At 41.2% G+C, this 21,692-nt stretch overlaps 1 protein-coding gene across 4 annotated transcripts in view; it reads left to right on the top strand.

The window, feature by feature from the left end:
• CRADD (CARD and death domain containing adaptor protein) overlaps positions 1-21,692 on the top strand; it is a 176,224-nt gene that overhangs the window by 149,562 nt on the left and 4,970 nt on the right. The gene's annotated exons all lie outside the window — the stretch shown is intronic.

Here is a 21,692-nt window from a genome sequence, read left to right as displayed (position 1 = left end):
GGCACAGTGAGAAATGCTTTCACCTTCTGGGCTTTGTCTCTCCTGTATGATTCTCTTTTTTTGTTTCTCATTGGAGTCTAAAAATGTTTAATGGTACTTAATTATACTTCTTCTATCTGTATTCAAGTGTATCTGGGAACTCGTGCATACATTAACACTCTCTCATGATTAAGCCAAGACAATTAGAATATGTTATCAGCAAGAGAAATATTTTCCACCAGACCTAGATGCAGAAATCAAATCCTCTCTTTCAAATCTCTGAGCCATTGCTCAACAATGGAAGTCAGATGTATAATTTCATAGTCATCTCCTTTTGATGGCAGACTAATGGACATAGTGATTTACACAAACAAAATGTGCTCGTTGAAGAATAGGCTCACATTGTTGATTTTTATCTCTAGAATCCCTGGGGCGTCTATCTGTTTTTCCCCATAAAGACTATACTTAAAAGAGTGAGTAATGGATCAATAACTAACACCAGGGGAGGGGGATGGGTGAAAAAGGTGATGGATATTAAGAGTATACTGATTTTTTTTTTTCTTTTAGAGAAAGAGAGAGAGAGTGAGAGTGTACACAAGTGGGGGAGAGGAGCAGAGAAAAAAGGAGAGGGAGAATCTTAAACAGGCTCCTTGTTCACTGCAGAGCCCACCATGGGGCTCAGTCCCACAAACCTGGGATCATGACCTGAGCTGAAATCAAGCGTCAGATGCTCAACTGATTGAGCCACCCAGGTGCCCAAGGGTACACTTATCTTGATGAGCACTGGGTGATGTGCATAATTGCTGAATCACTATATTGTACACCTGAAACTAATATATCACTATGGTAACTACACTGGAATTAAAATTAAAAAATAACTAATAGTCTTCCACTCCCTGCTCTTAGACGAAAGTAATTTTCAAAATTCAGACTAAATTACTTCCACTAATGATACATTTCCATTAGTTGGTTGGATCAACAGGAGTAAGAAACTTTTTTCTTTTGCTGTGAAGAATTCTCTGGCACCAAGTTCTTTCAGCTTAAGGATGTTCATTAGTTCATTATAATACCTCTTCAGTTCAGGCATTGACTTTATTCATTTGAAGTATAAATCTGTTGCTATTCTCATCTTTGTCCAAGCTTGTCTTTTTAAAAGCGAGGCCTTTTTCCTTGCCTGGGGTTCAGACAGAAGTAGAGATAAGGGTCTAGTTAAGACTGGGGGGGGAAGGGGTGGAGAGCATAGAACCAGGTAAGTAGTGAGAGTGGGATTCGGAGGGGGATTGTCACAGGAGAAGGAAGTAGACCTGTTGGAATGGAATTTTCCAAAGAAACCCTACTTTAAAGGGCCGCCATCCTAAAACCCCAGCTGCACAAGTCTGGGAAACTATCAGATAGCAGAGTCCACCATCCAAGCAGCTTGGGACCAATTGCTCTCGGCAATAAAAATGCTGAGTTGTGGAGAACACAGTGACCCACTCTGACAAAATGATGAAATGGATGGCGATTCCCCAGTGGATGGAAATTTGCTTTTTACCGTGTTCCAAAACACCGGCTCCAGTTGGGTGAGTTGTGTTTTTGTTCGTAATACCCTGCACTGATGGTCCCCAGAAACTCCGCTGTGGGTCTCTGACTTCTGGTGCAGGCTACGCTCTAAGGTGGCATCACCCTCACCTCCAGCTCGCTCTCAGGACACACCCTGGGTCTCATTTTCAGTGTCTCAGCATACTTTCCAATGCTTCCAGTAATTGATTGTGCAAAACACAAAACCAAAAGCAGATGGGACATACGTAGATAAGCTGTTTTGTTTTTCATCCCTATAATTTCCTAGGTTTGATAGCACTTCAATTTCCTAACCATGAAAGCTGCTTCTATGGTCCTTCAGAACACACACACACAATGCTGCCAGTAAGCAAGCTAAAAGAATATTCCATGCGGCTTTCTGTTGTTGTTTTGGGTTTTTTCTTCCTTCCTTTTTTTTTCTTTTTTTCTTTTTTTTGAGGAAATACCTTGCTGCTGGGGAAAGAAATTCAAAAAAATTACTTTGAATGTATTTGCCAGAGCTCAGATTACTTCTGGAACTACTGTGTTAACACGGAAGAATACTTTGGAATGTCCTATCATAGCTGGAGTTAAAGCCTAGCTTTCTGCTGAGTGGTGTTCCTGAAGGTGCTGCCTCTGGGAAGTCACTGTATTCATTAACGTTTAGATTCATTTGGTGCGTCTGCATCTCCTGCAGCAGTGAGGGGAGCCTGCTCTGTCCCAGAAATGTGATAGACCAGCAGGAAGTGAAAGCTGCCCCTGACACAAATGGGACATGGTGGTGGGGACACTTTATAGGAGGTGTTCCTTTGGACCCACTAGTCAATTCGTCAGCTAAGTGCTCACATTATCTTCTCAGTCAGATGGACATTACCAACATGGATTTATAAGGGGCTTGTTTTAAATCAATCATGTATTATTTCTTGAACAAATATTTATTATTTGTATCATAGTATTTCTTAAAGTGCACCTGCCCCTGAAACTCGGGCTGTAAAATGAATAATTTCTTCTCTACAGGCGATCTCTTTATCAGCTCCAGGCTCAACCATTTCGTAGGTGTCTCTGGGCATCTGAATCGTTTGGGAACCATATTTGAGCAGCATAAAATCACTGCCCAGGAATCCTCTTTCGCAAGGGATCTGTTGACACTCCTTTAATCCGACAGAGGTAGCAGAGCCCAGAGACTCGTCGGGGAAGAGCAGACTCCAGAGCCAGACAGACCCGGGTTTGAAACCAGGCTGCCACTTCTTAGGCTGAGTGCTTTGGAGCGAGTCATTCAGCTTCTTCTAATATTAACACCCTGTTTATAAGAAGAAAACGCTGATAACACCTATCTCCTGATGACGGCCTTAAGAGTAAAAGTGTTGCCGTTGCTTCCTTTCTCCTTGTTTTAAAATGATACCAGGAGGGAACCCACTTACAGGAGAACTCTCTGAAATCGCCCAGGGCTGTGTACGAAACCGGTTATAAGCTTGGAGCAGGGCATTTGTCGTATGAGAGTGGAGAATGAAATCGCTTCTCTTCTCTGTTATCCACTCAGTAGCTGGAGGGAGATTTGGGCTAAGGAGAGGGTGAGGAACAGCAGCAGGAGACCCACAAAAACCTCTTTGGTGCGGCGCTTTCTCAGTGCCTCCCCGGGAAAGAAAGAGCCCAGTGCAGCAAGGAGGAGCAAACAGTACACCAGGTGCACCTCTCCCCCACCCCGTCGGACCCTTCGAGGTCTCCGGGCCCCACGCACACACGAGGGCAGGACTGGCTGCAGCCCCGCCCTCCTCCCCGTCTGCCTGATGGTATTGTTTTTCCCTTTAATAAAAGTACAGTGCCTTATAAATGAACAAATAGCGAGGCAAATACACCCCTAGAATCTGACACGTGTTTATAGAGCTCTGTGTTTTTACGTTCTGTTCTGCCTCCAGAATGCATCAATGGAAGGGCTACATCGTCTTCAGGAAAATCTGAAAGCCAGGAACTTATTAACAGGCTTCACACCTGCCTCTGTGAGGAACTTCTGAAGCCAGAGATATTCTTTGTAACTGAGGCCCATCTGTTGCACAGATTTTTAATTCAGATATTTTTCCTTCCCTAGCCAAGGCTGAGAGAGCAGCCAATTTTGTGGAAAGATCTCTTTAATATGAAACGAATAAAACTATCAATGCTAAATAAAATAGACCACTGTGAAACTTAGGTTAAACCCCATAGGGGAGAGGATGTGCGATTAACTGCATCCTATAACAAGACCACCTGTAATGGCCAGGACGGCTCTCTCTCTTCTTCCAAGGGAGAGGCAGCCAAGGCTGGAGCCAAAGCACATGATATTATTTTAAAATACTGCAGCCTCTGGAATTTTTCCTCAGAGAGATGTCTGGAATCAGAGTTTTCCTTTGATTTATGGTTGCTTTCAATGTTTAACACTTTTTACATTTTCAAAGCTACATCCTCTGCTTCCAGCACCTAGGGATGTGTTTCTGTTGCTTTGAAAGCTCATTTTCAAATGGGAAGCTTTAAAATTATGCAAAAAGATGGTTTCACAGTACAGAGTGTTTGAGTGATTTTAAATGGATAAAAGGGAGGAGGATTAGAAGCAGCGCCCCCCGCCCCGCTCCCCAGAGCCCTTTTTCTCAGTTGCTTGTGATGGCCCAACAGAGAGGGGCTGGCTGGAGAGAAGAGGATTTCAAAAGTGGCAGCACATTCACTTAGCAAACGGCCTTGAGCCAGATGTCCTCGGACCTCAGAGAATTCACCATCAGGCATGGGTGACAAGCAGGCACTTAGGTTGAACCGCATGAAGCTGCCATTTTCTAGATCAGAAATGGTAGAACACTGCAGTTTCATATGGCTTCACTCGGTAGTTAGGGGATAGCTCTCCACAGTGACGAAGATTGCAATGGGCCAGCGTGCAGCGTTATGGGGCAGCCTCGGAAAGAGGACCTCACGCAATGATGTGGAGTCGGGGGACAAGAAGCGTTGTTGTTTTGTGTCCTTCTGCTGTTTTGTTTTCTTAAAAAGCAAACCACTGTGTTGAGGTATAGTTGGGATGCAGCAAGCTGCACATATTCTTAGTGTACAACTTGTTAAGTTTTGACACATGTATACACCCATGAAGCCATCACTACAATCGAATAATGGATGTATCTATCACCCCCAAAGTTTCTTCAATCCCCTTTGTAATTCCTTCTTCCTGTCTAGCCCATCCCCAGGCAGACATGCTTTCTGGTGTGTGTTTCATTTTGTAGAATTTTTTTTTTACAAATAGTTTATTGTCAAATTAGTTTCCACATAACACCCAGTGCTCATCCCCACAAGTGTCCTCCTCCATGCCCATCCCCCCTCCCCCCTCATTTTGTAGAATTTTATAGAAATGGATTTATAGAGCACTCTTTTTTGCCTGGCTTCTTTCACTCAGCATAATCATGTGTAGATTCAGTCATGTATATCAGCGTTTCACGGCCTTTTATTACACAATTTTATTACAGAATACTTTTTCATTGTATAGATATACCAGAGTTTGCTTTTCCATTCACCTGTTGATGGACACTCATACTGTTAGCTCTTACAAATAAGGCTGCTGTGAATGTCCATGTACAAGTCTTTGTATGGACACAGGCTTTCTTTTCTCTTTGGTACACATCTAGCAGTGGAATGGCTGGATTATATGGTAGGTATATGTTTAACTTTTTAAGAGACTGCCATAGTATTTTCCAAAGTGGCTGTCCCACTATATGTTCCCACCAGCAGTGCCTAAAAGTTTGAGTTCTTCCACATCCTTGCCAACATTGTATATGTCTTATTGTTTTTTATCATTTTACTAGGAATATAGTGGCATCTCACTGTGGTTTGAATTTGCACATTTCTAATGACTGATGATGTGTTGTGCATCTTTTCATGTATTCATTTGCCATCTATATATCTTCTTAGCTGAAGAGTCTGTTCAAATCTCTGTCATCTTTAAAGTGGGTTGTTTTCTTATTAAGCGTTGTATGTACTATAGATGAATCCTTTATGAGACACATGATTTGCAAACATTTTCTCCCAGTCTGTAGTTTGACTTTTCATTCTCTGAGTTGTGTCTTTCAAAGACAAGTGTTACGTTTTGATGACAATCTTGTTCTATTATGGATCATGCTTTTGGTGTCATTTCTTTTCATTTCATTCATTCATTCATTCATTCATTCATTTATTTTTCTTTCTTAAATAGCTTATTGTCAAGTTGGTTTCCATATAACTCCCAGTGCTCATCCCCACAAGTGCCCTCCTCCATGCCCATCACCCCCCTTCCTCTCTCCCCCACCCCCATCAGCCCTCAGTTTGTTCTCAGCATTCAAGAGTCTCTCATGGTTTGCCTCCCTCCCTCTCCTCAGCTGTTTTTCCCCTTCTTCTCCCCCATTGTCCTCCGTTATGTTCCTCCTAACCCACCTATGCGTGCAAACATGTGGTATCTGTCCTTCTCTGCCTGACTTATTTCGCATAACACCCTCAAGTTCTATTCACGTTGCTACATATGGCCAGATTTCATTCTTTCTCATTGCCATGTAGTATTCCATCGTATAGATAAACCACATCTTCTTGATCCATTCGTCCGTTGATGGACACTTAAGCTCTTTCCATGATTTGGCTATTGTTGGGAGTGCTGCTATGAACATTGGGGTACATGTGCCCCTATCCTGTATCCCTTGGGTAAATTCCTAGCAGTGCTATTGCTGGGTCATAGGGGAGTTCTATTGTTAATTTTTTGAGGAACCTCCACACTATTTTCCAGAGGGGCTGCACGAATTTATATTTCCATTTTGGTGTCATTTCTAAGAAATCTTTGCCTAAGCTAAAGTTGCAGACATTTCTCACCTAATGTTTTCTTGCAGAAGGTATCTAGTTATGGGTTTTTCATTTGGAACGCTGATCCATTTTGAGTTCAAGGTTGTATTTGGCAGACTGAAGTCCTCTCCTTTCTGTGTGTTCATAGAGATAGCCAGGTGTTTCAGCATCGTTTGAAAAGACTCTCCTTTCTCTGCCAAATTGCCCACACACCGTTGTTGAAAATCCATTGCTCATGTAGGCGTAGATCTATTTCTGGGCTTCAGGCTGTTGCGTTGATCTGTTTCTCTGTCTTTTCACAAGCATCACACTGTCTTTCATTTCTTTAGAACGGGTCTTACAATCAAGCAGTGTAATTCTGCAGCTTTGTCCTTTTTCTAAATTATTTTGGCTATTCTAGTTCCTTCACATCTCCTTATAAGTTTTAGAATTAGCTTCTCAATTCTTCTCATAAAAAGATGCTGGGATTTTGATGGAGCATGATTTCAATTGGGAGTTGTTGGGCTTTCGTGGGGCTGTGTCCATGGGAGGAAGGTATTCAAACATCACTTTTATAATCTGAACAACTGGAATTTTGAGACCAGTACAGCATTTAAAAAATTTTCCACAGCCTCACTTCCAAGTTTATTGAAAACCCACCTGTGCAAAATGGTTTTATTCAGAGCCAAAGGATACAAGGAAAAATAAAATGTTCTAATTCTGGTCCTTATTTCCTATAAATTCACCCTTTTAAAAAATCTGCTTCCAGAGACAGAGAAAAGACAAGTATCTGAGATTTTGTCCCCCTAGGAAAAGATCACAGATAACTGAGAGGATCTGTGCTATCTTGAGTGAGAAGGGCCCCTTTTGCCATGCACTTCTTTCCCCTGATGTCAAGCAGTAGACGTCAAGCAGTAGACGATTGTAGCCTATTGTGTGGTATGGGAGTCACAGATCCAACACCTGTAAAGCCTGAGTGATCCAGGACGAGGGGAAGCAGCCCAGGAACTGGGCTTTCACGTGCATTGTGGCAGAGAGTGGACACTGGGGGTATCCAGCATGAGGATGACTCTGATGAGCTGACAAGCAAAGCCATGAATCTGGAATTCTGTTAAAGCTCCCAATTTTCAAATGCCGTCTCTGTATTTTTTGAACAGCATAGGCCAAACAAAACATGTCTGCGGGCCAAATGAAGTCCATTGGCTAGCAGCGTGCGGCCTCTGATGGATGGGCTTTTTTATTTGCTTTCAGGGTCAGCTCTTTCATCAGCTCCCTAAAGGATCTATTCCAACAGTTGCTTATTGAGTCCTCATCCCGTGCCAGGAAGTGCTCAGTGGTCAGGAGATTGATCAGTGGTGGGAAGCACCCTTTCTGCCCCTGTGCTCAAAGGGCTCCCGTTCCAGCATGGGGCTGAGGTGTGGCCTAGGGAGACCTTCCAGTGCCACGTCCCATTCTCTCCTGAATCTGCCCCCCTGCCTGTATTCTAACTGTCGCTCATTTCAGGCTTCAAAGAAGGGCATGGTTGATTATACTTGGAAGTGTCCTGGGAGGCTTCTCTGAGGCAGTGCCATATGAGCTAATTATTGAATGTAGAGTTAGAATTGAGCCAGCTGAATATACACTAGAACAGTGTTCATCACATTTCCGGTTGCTACCTGTTAGTGGAACATGAAATCAACTTGATGGTTGAATCAGGACTAAAATAGAGTAGGATATCATACAGTAAAGTAAGTCTTTTTTGTTCTGTTAAACTTTTCACTCAGTTTTACACAGACATACATGCACATGCTTATAATACATATATTTTTTTTAAATATTTATTTATTTCTAGAGAGAGAGAGAGAGTGTGAGCAGGGGAGGGTCAGAGAGAGAGGGAGATACAGACTCTGAAACAGGCTCCAGGCTCCGAGCTGGCAGTTAGCACAGAGCCCGACGCGGGGCTCGAACCCACGAACCACGAGATCATGACCCAAGTGAAAGTCGGACGCTTAACCGACTAAGCCACCCAGGTGCCCCAAATAATACATATTTTTTTAAAGAAATTTTTGGTTAAAGGGGCACTTGGGTAGCTCAGTCTGTTAAGTGGCTGACTTTTGATTTCAGGTCAGGCCATGACATGGTCTCACGATTCATGAGTTCGAGTCCCACATTGGGTTCTGTGCTGACAGTGTGGATCCTGCTTGGGATTCTCTCTCTCTCTCTCTCTCTCTCTCTCTGCCCCTCCCTACCTTTCTCTTTCCCTCTCTCAAGAAACAGCAAATTTCCATTTTTTTGAGAATAACAAGGAGATTAAAAGAATACTTATTAACAATTATCCCATGTTATTTCTGAGATCCTTTCATAAATTGTGAATGTGAGCTGCTGATTGTGACTGTTAAGTAGACACTGAATACTTACTAAGAGAGGCATCTGTGAATCGGTCCAACTGAGCTCTGTTACCAGCTAATTGTGAGAATGAATAAGTGACTTTAATTCTTCCGATTTTATTTCCTGCATTATTTTCCTGGTGGAATAAACGAATTCATCCAGATAGGCAGTTTTCACTCCCAAAGTTCCACGAAGGTGCATTAGGCACACTGCAGACAATTTGCATAAATAGCTAAATTTGCCCCCTGCTGTATCATTAGCGCTAACAAGTGCCCAGAAACATTGTAGGCCTCAATTAATATTTGCTGAATTAATACATGTATTTTCAGAGTACTATTACGTTTTATGTGAAATCAGTCCTATTTGAATTAATTGAGAAATAGTTGAAGTTTCATGTTAAGCACAAAATTTGAAGTGTTGCAAATCCTAGAAAATTAAAATTTCGTCAAGAATCACAAAGTCTTGGAGCCACGTGGAATTCTCTAGTGCGCTGAGCTCTGGCTCCGTGGCAGCGCTCCTGCGCTTTGCCGGGTTAGTCTGGCGGCCAGTGAGATGTTCGAATGCATCCCGCCATAAAATGCACTTCTCCATCCGTGTTTTTAAACTAAAGACTCAAATTTCTTGGGAGCTGTCAGTACCAGACACGTGCAAGGTCCTCACCGTGAGTAAGACTGATACACATTTTCTGTCTTACTAGAACTCATGGTTCACCGTGGTGGACGCTGACTGCTTTCACACTGACTTCCGGTGCGCTTGCAGGTTACCGGCTTTGGGCAGACGCTGCGTTCAGGGTGCTTTGCATGGAATGTGCAGCCAGATCATTGCCTTGGAAGTGGTTTCTGTTACTGACTCGTGTTAATTCTGTGAGACTACCATTTTCTTGTTTCTGATTTCAAACTTAACATGTTTTGTGTTTGCATGTGTGTGTGTTGTGCGTGTGCTAGGTTCCAGTTATAATTGCCGGCAGTTAAGACATCAGAACCTTTTCCCTTGAACTTCATTTAAGACAAGCTGAAAACATTCTGTACTTTTATGATTGATTTTCTAAGCTTGATAGGATGTCACATTTATCCCAACACAAATTAAATCTTGTTAGTATCATTCCATCGATCTATCCAAATTATTTTGATTCTTGATCGTGTCAATCAGCACATTCATAGTCCCATACAATTGTGGGGAGGCAGCACCTTAAAAAACTTGACTTCCATGCCCCTCCTTCAGTTGCTGGTATGAGGACTGAAAGTTCCACTTTTAAGGTTATTGTGTCATAACTTTGAAAAATTTTGCTTGGCAAATTCACATGGTCTCCATCCCCCTTTATTTCTTTGGTCTTACCGCCAAGCCGCTCAGTCCCGTGCAACTCCATCAAAGGAATGTACTACTTTTGATGCCTGGAGTCAGCTGCCTGTAAGCACTCATTAGTGGTCTTATCCTTCTTCTAGGCAGGTTGAGTACTGATAAGGAAAACATAGCTATCAGAGTTATTTTGTAATTTATAGTATGCAATTGAAGCTTCTTAAACTAACTCCCTTTACTCCTTACTGCCTGGGGTCAGCCACAAAGATAATATCAAGGGACCATAGGGGCAGCTTGTTTCCTACAGTTTGGGTATCAGTTTAAATACTGCTGTTTCGCTCTTGCAGACTAAAATAGAGGTAGAAATATTTTTTAAAAATATTGAAAATTTTGAAGAACAATCATCGGTGGAAAATATTGTGATTAAGGAGTTCATTTTCCCTATTTAGAACACCCAAAACGTATATCTGCATAGTGGAACCTCCATATAAAGGAATCGTTAATGTCATTTGCTTATTACCTACGAAAATACAGTTGTTAATGCTGAGAATTTGCATCAGTCACGTGTGCGCTCTGGCTAATCTACAAAGCACTTTGGAATTTTGTCTCTCAACAATCATACTCTGTTTTTAATTTCCAAAGGTACTTTTTAAGCACCTTTCAATAAACCAAGTAATTTTTTTGCCATCTGCCAATGAACTTGTAACTTAGAAAGTTTAGAAGCAGGGCTGTGTTATGACTCGAATGGCTGGAGGCCCTCTTGCCTTTGTGGCCCCTTCCTTCCGCCGTAAAAAATATTAAAAATTACATTTTATGACTGTTATAAAGATCAATATATTAATATTGTAATTCAAATTACAATTTCTTTGACCTCCAGTTCTTTTTTTCTTCTCATTTTAAAAGAAATTAGAACATTTTCATGGGCTTCAAAAAGTATTGTGGGCTCTTATCCTTGTCCGCACTATGTGTAATGGGTAAAGAGACTCTGGTCAGAAGGTATGATTTTCCCTTTTCAGTTTGTTAATCGTTCTTTTGTGTTTAATGTCCATATTTTTTAAATGGGAAAAACCAACTCCATTTCCATAGAGCATCTCTTTTAAACTCAGTAAGCAGCTTCAATTTAGTGGGAATGACATGTATCAGCCCTGACATATATCCACAACTATTCTGTATAAATATAAAGGACTTTTAAAGAAATTGGTAAAACAGAGAAATGTATGTCCTTTCATAACTGATTCAAACCAGCTACGTGGCTTGAAGCTCTCAGTATCTATACATTTTGTAATTTCAAATAAGATATAATGATCATGAAATACCACATTTTCTGCTCTTTTAATCTCCCTTCCTTTCCTATAGCAGTGTAAAGCCATGTTTGTCTCTTTTTCACTATCTAGTGGTTTTAAGGCTTAATGATAGAAGGCCAAGTGTTTTTTGCCATTCATTCATATTCTAATATTCTAATTATGAATATTATTATATTCTAATATCATTCTAATAATAAATATTAAGGTATTCATTCATGGTCTAATAATGACTCTGCTATGTTTATAAATATGATACATGCTCACTATAAAGAATCCAAAGAATTCAGAAAAGTAAAAGGTCATGAATTCTATCACTTAGAAATAAACCTCAATAATAAGTGAACATCCTATTGGACATCTCTTTAAGCATGTTTGTAGATGGGAAGATGGATGGATGGATGGATGGATGGATGGATGGATGGATGAAAGGAAGGAAGGAAGGAGGAAAGAAGGAAGGAGGAAGGAAGGAGAAATGTTTTCAAAAAAGTAGGGTTATATGATACATGCTGATTTTTAAATTTAAAAACCATTCCATTTAATTTTATTTGAATTTAAGTAGAGTAAAAATTGCAGTAAGAATTAAGAAATTACTGCACTTTGAATAAACAATTTTTTTCACAGAAAGATATGTTATTTTTTTTTCTTCTGTGGTTAAGAGATGAAGAACTTAATGTTTTTGTGTTATCTTTCCCCCCAGTTATGTTTCAGGAGACATTAATGCTGTTCACCCAGGTCTCTCCCCATCCTGGGATATAAGAGAATTGTATTTCCTCACTCCCGTCACAACATGACCTTGTGACTTGCTTTAGCCACAGAATGTGAGCAGAAGTGAGCAGAAGGTCACTTATGGAGTGATATTTTTCACTGCCACATCTCCTATCTCTTATCCTTTCTTTTCCATCTTGGTGAGCATGGATGCTTATGTGAATATAGAGGGGCATAATATCAGCGCAGCACAGAACGCACAACAGCTATGGGGCCTATAGTGGAGGGCATGTGGGAGAGAAATGAAGTCTTGTTTTGTTAAGTCACTGAGATTCAGGGTTTCTCTCCTACCGTAGATCATAGTCTATCCTGACTGGCTGCTGTCCTCTCCATTTTAGGAAGTGTTGATTTCCTCCCTACTGTGATAAATAAGATCATTGGTGCTCTCACAATCTGTCCTTCTTCCCATCTTCAGTTTCATTAGTTACTTTGTTATCGTCACAAAGTCAAGATACAATATTCATCTTCTGTTCTAGAATCTAGCTTTAGTTTTGATCACTTGTATTGTTTTGGTATAGTCAAGGTATATAACATCAGGTTCTGTTGAGTTGTTTAAAATCAGTTTTATATTTACATGAATTCAGTGGCCCGTACTAATCTTTTTACCACGGCTTTCCTATTACTGATACCAAGAAACCGGTCAAGGGGCTCAGGGCAGCTACCCGGCAGGGAGGCATTCCACACCAGAGGAGAAAGATATTTTGTCATTTGCATTGTTTAGAGTTTTTGGCACATGTGGATACGAAAAGCAGGTTTTTAGTGGTTTTAATACTGTTTTTAAATTCTCTATAAACAGTGCATCCTTTATTGCCTGAATCTGAAGCAGATGGTTCTCTGTATTCACCCTTGGTACGCCGCTGCTGGTATCTTTATTTTATTCATTGCACAGACTAGATAGATTGCCAGGGCTTTTAAAGGAAGGTTCAGAATAACAATTCTTGAATTATTTTTCTGTTCAGATAAATAAGATATCTACTGATTTACCTATATATTTGAAAATATTTGAAAATCATCTTGGCTAAGAAAAATATAATAAAATAAGAATATAATAATATAATTTAGATGAGGCTTTGGCAATCATCTGGTTTTACCTTTTACAAATGAGGAAACATTCTGAGAGAGACTAAGTGTCTTACTCCATGTTATATGACCAGTTGATGGCAGATTCAAATTTAGATAGGACTCCCACCTGCCAATTCTTAGCCCAGAGCTGTGGCCACCCTCCCTTCCCCCTTTTATTTTAGCAAGAACTCAGTTATGGCTAGTAGTTTTGTCGTTGACCTTCCATGGACTTAATAGTCAAATCAAGTTTTCCATTACAGTAAGTATGATTTACTTGTGTTTTGCAACATGGCCTTGTTATTTGGAGTAGGCGGTCACTTCATTATCCTGGAATCAGTTTTAGAAAGACCAGTTTATTTCTCCACCTCTCTGTGAGGACCACATTGTTCTTGGTGATTGTCTATCAGAACAAGTAGTTCTAATTAGTTTTCTTTTTAAGGTGCTTTTCTTTCATTTCCAGGCAGCCAGTGCCTCAGCCAAAGGGACGTCTCCACAGAAACGCTGTACCCGGGCACCCGGGGTGATGTGGGCCCTGGGAGGTGGCCAGTCAGGTCGGCTTTCTCCGTCTGGCAGCATCCCCAACCTCCCGTTCCCTCCCCTCCCCCCACAAACCATTTTTTCTGTCTCAGACATATTCTTTCATTTGAGTGTGTTTTCACCAATGGTGTTGTTTTACAATATATATTTTAAAGTTTTCATTGTTATAGGTCTCCTTCTTTTTCTTACATTTTGGCTTTACCCCGACTGTGCAGCACCCCCTTTGTCTTCCCTCATGTCTGTCTCTTCCCCTGCTAGTGAGCTCTCACACCGCTGCCGGCTCCTTTCCTCCCACAGCGGTACCTGATGGAAACAGCCCTGCACGTGACTCCGCATGAGTCTGTAGGAGAATTTCTCTGGGATCCATAAAACCCCAAAGCAGGAGAACTGGATTAGAAGGCATGTGTATACTTGCTCGGGCAGATAATGCAACTTTGTATAGACAACCTTCTACATGTCGCTGAGGGGACTTTTTCAGAGTTTTTCCTGGGTACACGTGCATGAGTACAAGATTCTGTGCCTTGTTCCAGTTGCTCACGTACCTGCTGGCTTGTAGATGGCTGCCCAGCGCCCAGTAAAGTCCCTGCGCCTCCGCCTCTCAGCCAGAGCCTGGTGTTGTCTAGATTTCCCGGCACATACAGTGAATTGCCATGGTGATTTCTGTTGTTACTTCTTAAATTTCTCTGTTTGAGCATCTTTCTTTCTTTCTTTCTTTCTTTTTTTTTTTGAGTTTCCTCTAATTTGAAGGAAGGAGGAAAGGCTTATTTTGCTTAGGATAATACACTCTAGCTCCATCCATGTTGTTGCAAATGGCAAGATGGCATTCCTTTTGATCACTGAGTAATATCCCATTGTGTGTGTGTGTGTGTATGTATTAGTTACTGTACATTGTTATTAGTTACTGTACATTGAGTTCCATATATATACACGCACACACACACACACACATATACCACATCTTCTTTATCCATTTGTCAGTCAGTGGACATTTGGGCTCTTGCCATAATTTGGTTATTGTTGATAGTGCTGCTATAAACACTGGGGTGCATATGGCCCTTCGAATCAGCATTTTTGTATCCTTTGGGTAAATAGCTAGTAGTGCACCTGCTGGGTCAGTGTTTATAGATTATTGCTCAGCAAATTTTCACTCCTTCTACCCTATGAAGACTTAAGTCCCTGTCATACTGGTCTTAGCCACATGCCTTACGTCGGTCAGTGGAACATCAGTGGACTCAACTTGAGCAGAGGCCTTATGTGTCCTTGAGGGAGGGATTAGCCTTTTACTCCTAAAAGTGGTCATATTAGAAAGGGGCAGTCTCATAGCTCAACATTTTATCTGGTCCAGCAAACCTGAAGCATATGATACTCCCATCAGTGACAGCGGCTCAGTGCAGCAGTGAGTTGGGAAGAGTGATATATTACCAAACTCTGCAAAGGAACATATATAGGTTTTAAAACTGCAAACCCATGTCCAACTGAGCCACTGTTATAAGGAACTCAAATGTACTTACATCTCTGGCTATGTTATAGAATTTTATCTTTAAAAGAATTTTATCATGAAAATCCTTTTTGTTATTGTAGATTCCTGAGCATAGATGCATCTGAGTCTCCTAGCAGCTGCTCACATGTCTGCTGTGGCTTTCCTTTACTCCATAGTCTTCGATCTCTGAACTGTGCTTTGGAATCATGTATAGTTCCTGCTTTCAGGTCACCATTCAGGTGGCCACATGTTATAGAATATAGATCAAAAAAGAGAGGTCTGCCACGGAGGATGCTGGGCTTATGGACTTTCCTTCACTCGGAGATTACATACTCAGCCAGGATAGACCAGGGGGTGCTGTCTGCATAGAGATTTGCTGGAAGAGATGACTTCTTTCTCTGTAACAAATAAAAAAGCACATAGCTGGTGGATATGGTGAGTTGGAAACTTGACATGAAGGAACTTTTTTATTGAAGAACATTATTAGTTACTGTACATTGAGTTCCGTTTTCTGCTTAGCAAGGGGCTAAAGGTTGGAGAAGGAGGGACAGAAGTAGAAGACATGATCTCTGCCCGTAACGAGCTTGGGAGACAAAAGTGACCTATAAGAAACAAAAAACTTAAGTGTGAATCTTTACTCCTGACTCTCAATGCAATAAGAATTGGGAAGGAGACTTTTGCTTTGAGGCCAGAACAGCTGTTGATTGGTATGAGTGAGGGAGGAGGAGATAGTTAGAGAAGGAGAGGGGAACATTATGCTGTTTTTATTCATGTCATGACCACAGAGATGGGGGGGCAGAAGTATGGGAGGGGATGGGGAGTGGGGACGGAGCTGGGTGGGGAGTGGGGCGTTCATCCCTTCAAATGCATGGCTTCATTGTGGTAGACATGTTTGTCAGGGAATGTTACTTTTGAAACGTGGGAGTTTTAACTTTACCAGGAACAGGATTAAAGAGTTGCATGGGGCATCTGCGTGGCTCAGTCAGTTAAGTGTCCAACTTTGGCTCAGATCATGATCTCGCTGGTTCGTGGGTTCGAGTCCCGCATCGGGCTCTGTGCTGACAGCTAGCTCAGAGCCTGGAGCCTGCTTCGGATTCTGTGTCTCCCTCTCTCTGATCCTCCTCTGCTCACGCTGTCTCTCTCTCTCTCTCTCTCAGAAATAAATAAAACAGTAAAAAAAAATTTTTTAAATAACAAAAAAAAGTGTATGCTGAAGGCCTTGTGCACTGGGACAGGCCCCCATGTAGCTGATCACCCTGCCTGAAGTACCAGCGGTACACTTCGGAGAAACACGACATGCCACACTTCCGTCATTTGGGTTCTACTTGTACAATTTTTGCTCTGTCTTTGTATCACTGGTGCTGTTAAGTTAATGCTTTAATTAAATTTACTTTTTATTTTAAAATTTATCTTTCTTTTTTGATCACTTTTTTTTGTCGTTCTGTATCTGCTTTTTAATGTACTTTTATTTACTTATCTTAATTCTTGCAGTCATGAGTTTGAAGCGTTATTTGTACTTTTCTAATTGTATTAAAGTAGGTACCTGACGATTTTAATACAGGATGTCCACTCAGGTACCACCTGATGTTATCTTGCACACCGCTGGTGGTACGCGCATCAAGCTTTGGGAGGCAGTGGCCATATGGTCACAGTGGGTTCGTTTATATCTTGACCCAATTTTATGTAGTAAATCCTTGGATGTTGACACTCCAGCCTTAGGACTCTCATTTTTAAATAACCTCATATTCAGCAGAACTCACGAGTTGGAAGGGCCTCGTGAGGACTCTTTTCCTGATAGAGGTCAGACAGCACAAGCAGCTGTTATTGTCTGTGTGTAAGGTCTCCTTGGAAGGGCTCGAGTTGCTCTTGGCCGCGTCGTGCCCATGTGCCAGTTATCTTTGCTCCAGCCTGTGTCCACAGATTGCTGGCCCTCTCCCAGTTATGTGACAGTATTCACAAGGGATATGTGACCCTGAAAGTGTAGACGAATGAGAGCAAATTCTGCCCTTGCTCCCAAATAATTGGCCCGAAGAGTATGTTGCGTTAATAGTTGGCCAGGAGACAGAATGATGACCTAGTGCGGCAGAGTCACAGGCTCCTCCCCGACACCCGATGAACCGAAGCAGAAAAGTTAAAAACAGAAGCATTCGCCAGCAGCAGTCAAACAACAACAACAACAAAACCCAGTCACGGCTTTTATGTCATGTGCTTTGGAAAGCGGCAGGCAGGGCAAGGAACACCAGACCCCGACCCTGAGAAGCAGTCCTGGGAAAAGAAGGGAAGGATACAAAATCCTAAGGATTGCTATTAATTCAGATCAGTATGAAAAGAAGCTGGTGGAGGAGGTGAGTAGACGGCCTTAGTAAATGTCAGGAAACAGCCTCAGCAGGGGCAGGAAGGCGACCAAGGGCCGGCCATCTCCCAGTCTCCACGCGGACCTCCAGGAAAGAGACCACAGGAGTGAGTGCACCCTGACGAGGCAAAGCAGGCTCAGCACAAGACATTTAACTGGCTTCCAAAAGAGAGACCAGGGCACTGCACTCTCTGCAAGGGCAGGCTAACGAGTCCTATCTCTCTCTGCTCTGTGGCAGAACACTGCATAGAAGGCAATGGCCAATCTCAAATTTTAGCTCAGAGGGAGAGAGTGTCACAGGTACCTTACCTTACTATAAGAGAGCAAACAGAAGTCCTGGATAGAGATGCCCATGTTAAATGGCAGCAAGATGAAGATAGGTGTTATGACAACTGTGCGAAAATGCTACAGTAGAAAAAAGAAAGGAACACGGCTTGCAGAAAGTAAACATACACCAATTTGGCCTGGGTGGCAACCCAACCCAAGAAAACTCAACCTCACGAGTATTTCGTGCTGTAGGAAAGCTCAGTATCAATTTAGTGGAAATAAAAACTCAGTGTAGTTATGATAAAAACAACATGAGATTTTTAAACTTTTTATTATTCTTTATTTTTCTAAGATTAGTCCCTCCTTTTACTTATTTTTTGTTTTTTAAATTTATTTTGAGAGGGAGAAAGAGAGGGTGCATACATGCATGCACATGTAGGGAAGGGACTAAAAGAGAGGGAGAGAGAGAGAATCCCAAGCAAGCTCTGTCTGACAGCACAGAGCCCGACGCAGGTTTCGATCCCATGAACTGTGAGATCATGACCTGAGCCAACCGACTGAGCCAGCCAGATGCTGCTAATTTTTATTTTTAGTTGTGGCAAAATATACATAACATACAATTTGCCACTTTTTCCATTTTTAGGTGTATAATTCCATAGTGTTAAGTACATTCACATTGTGCAGCTAACCTCCAAAACTCTTTTCATCTTGCAGAACCGACTACCCGTTAAACAGTTTTCCATTCTCCTCCTCCCTCCCCTGGTGACCATCCTTCTTTCCATCTCAATGAATTTGACTACTGTAGGTTCCTCATATGAGTGAGATCATAGAGTGCTTGTCCCTTTATGACTGGCTGATTTCAATTAGCATAATGTCCTCCACTTTCACACATGTAGAATGATTTGAGAATTTCATCATTTTTAATACTGAATAATATCCTAATGTGTAATCTACCACATTTTGTTTATCCCTTCATCCCTCGATAGACACTTGGGTTGCTTTTACTTTTTGGCTACTGGGAACAATCCTGCTATGAAGATGGGTGTATAAATATCTATTTAAGTCACTGCTTCAGTCCTTTTGGGACTATGACCCAGAAGTAGAATTGCTGGATTGTATGGTAATTCCATTTTTAATTGTTTAAGGAGCCACCATACTCTTTGCCATAGCAGCCATACCATTTTACATCCTCACCAACACTTGTTATTTTCTGGAGGTTTTGGGGGGTTTTTTTGTTTTTGTTTTTTTTATAGCAGCCATCCTAATGGATATGAAGTGGAATGGGATTTTTAAAAGCTAGATTAAAGAGCCAAGAAAAGAAATTGATAAAAAAAAAAAACACAATATAAGATTTGAACCAGAAAAAAACCCCAAAGCAAAATAAAACAGCATAAACATAACTAAACATCAAACGAATGGCATGGGGGGAAAGGCATGCAATAATCACAGGAAAGGAGTTAAGGTAATAAGACTGAAAGTGATAGCCATGGCAGATCGGCAAAGCCATCCAGCATCTGCAACAGAAAAAAATGCAGAGATACAACAGGAAGATTTTTCTGAAAGGGAGGAAGAGCTAATCATGCTACATACCTGGGAAAGAAGATAGAGAATGGCCAAGATGTACACTGGTCTAAAGCTTCAGGATCAGAAGCTTCAGATAGAAAAAGCAAGTTATACAAAATGAGGGATGGTCAAGTTGGTGTCCGAATTCTCCATGCCGACATTCCTCACCATAAAATATGAGCACAGTCTACAAACTTGTAAGAGGAATAAAATTATTTAAATAATGTAGAATTATATTTATAATTTAAAAGTATAATAGTAAGACAACATAAGATAAAATTGTTTGCTTATTATTCAACAGTGAAAGCAGAAAGCAGACAGTCCTGATCTGGAGGAACTCAAAGAATATGGTGACCCTGAGCATTTCTTGAAAAACATCACCCTTTGATGAAACTGACCCAAATGACTCAAATCAAAATAACAGATTCAGAAGTAGAAAAGCCATGGTTTAAAAACAAAACAAAACAAAAAAGTAACAACAAAAAAAGCCTTGGTGAACATTCAAACCATTATAATGTAGTTTTAAGACTAAGCTTGGGGGAGGGGTGGCAGATTATTGTCACAGAAGCATAAAAATGTTATGCACCCAACACGGTAAAAATGACATAAGCAAGAAAAATTGTGAGGAAAGAAACAGGAAATATCAAGGGTTAATTACAGAGCATTAATGTGAAAATATATAGTTTAACTCTTAAATTTTCATATACTTTTTTTTCTCAGCATTAAATCTTTTGGGTGTATGTGTTAAATTGTTGTTTAAATATTTAACTGTAGGTCAGAAAGCCATTTAGTTTCATCTTTGTTTTTTTTTTCCGTTATATTCAAGCAAAAATCAATAACTCCTATGAGAAAAAAGCTATTATATTACCCTTTTAGCAGTATCTGTGCATAAAGAAATATCCAGGATGATGTGCACCAACTGTAAGTCTAGTGGTGAGATATTGGGTGACTTGTTTTCTTCTTTGTACTTTTTTTTATGTTGCTTGACGTTTTTCAGTGAGCTCACATTTTTATAAAAGTGCCCATGTTTTTATAAAAGCTATAAAATCATTACTGTTAATATAAAATATTGGTCAGGAGTATCATCATTATTCTAATTGCTTCTTAATCATTTCCAAAAAAAGATTATAGTCTTAACAAACACCAAAAAGAGTCCCTGACCATATTTTTGCAACTCATGCCTAAGATATTGGCAACTGCCTTGGGGCCAAAGGCACATGCGGTGGAAAACATTAGCTCTTCTAATAGGATGCTTTGTGCCTTCTTCTTGAATTCATAAATCTAAACAATGAGCTGGTGAGTGTGAAGTGGGATTGACTCAGATGCCTGTAATACTGGTGACTAAGCGTAGTACAAGTATAGTGCTGTCGTACACACGTCTGAGCCAGGAATATGAAAACCTCACTTCTAGTCCTGGCGTAGCCAATAAGCAGTACCAGAATTTTGAATGTTTGGAGTCCTTCTCAATCTCTGCGCTTAACCACACTGACCCACTTTCTTTTCTTTGATTTACCATGGTTTTCTGCCTCACGGCCTCTGTACAGGCAATTCCCTCTGTGCAAGACTCACTTCTTTATCTTTCCATTCACTGGGCTCTTTGTCTTCCGTTCAGGGCCTAGCTTTAAGCTCCTTCCTCTAGAAGGCCTTCTACATGGTAACTGATGGGACTTCTTACTGGATATGCCTAGCCCGTCTGTAGTCACTCAGTGTGAGAGTTCCTTAGCAGACTGGCCTGGGGGAGACTGGGATCTAGGGAGTGCAAGGTCAGGTTCTCTAATTGCCCCTCCACAGCACATGCTTTCTCTTCCTCCACTGGGCTCTGCAGGGTGGTAACTCTCTTTCTGCTACCTCGTGGCCCCAAAGCTTTATTTTTTCTCAGCAGGCCTCTTTGCTTCTGCTTCTGTTAGAAACTACAACTTTTCTGGGCAATGTTCAAGTTTATCAGAAGAGAGTAGCTATTCGCTTTAGCCCATTACACCCCAGCACTAGCCATTCCTGCGGGAGAGAGTGTCACCCCCTCGGCCCGGGCTGGCATTCTTCATTCCCCCAGAACCTGCTGCTTGGCCTCTCTGATAAAAGATACGGAAGTGAAAAAATCATGTTACAAAGCAGCATGTTCCAGGTAATCCTAAACGTATATTTTATATACAAAAAACTGAAAAGAACTATCGGTAAAACTTTGGATTGCGAGTAACTTGTTCTGCAAATGTTCTGCAGGATAAGCAAACATTTCTAATAAATTTTAACTTGATACATGAGCAATATCTTGCAAAACGAGTGGTATGTGATGCCGAACACATGATCACAACTGAGCCAATGGTTCTTGAAATTCACTTTGATATACAAGCGCTTTGGATTACAAGCATGTTTCTGGAACGAATTACGCTTGCAA

Source organism: Crocuta crocuta, unplaced genomic scaffold (genome assembly GCF_008692635.1).
Source record: "Crocuta crocuta isolate KB4526 unplaced genomic scaffold, BGI_CrCroc_1.0 scaffold216, whole genome shotgun sequence".
In the NCBI taxonomy this organism is placed as follows: Eukaryota; Metazoa; Chordata; class Mammalia; order Carnivora; family Hyaenidae; genus Crocuta; species Crocuta crocuta.
This window is presented reverse-complemented; position numbering and strand designations above follow the sequence as displayed.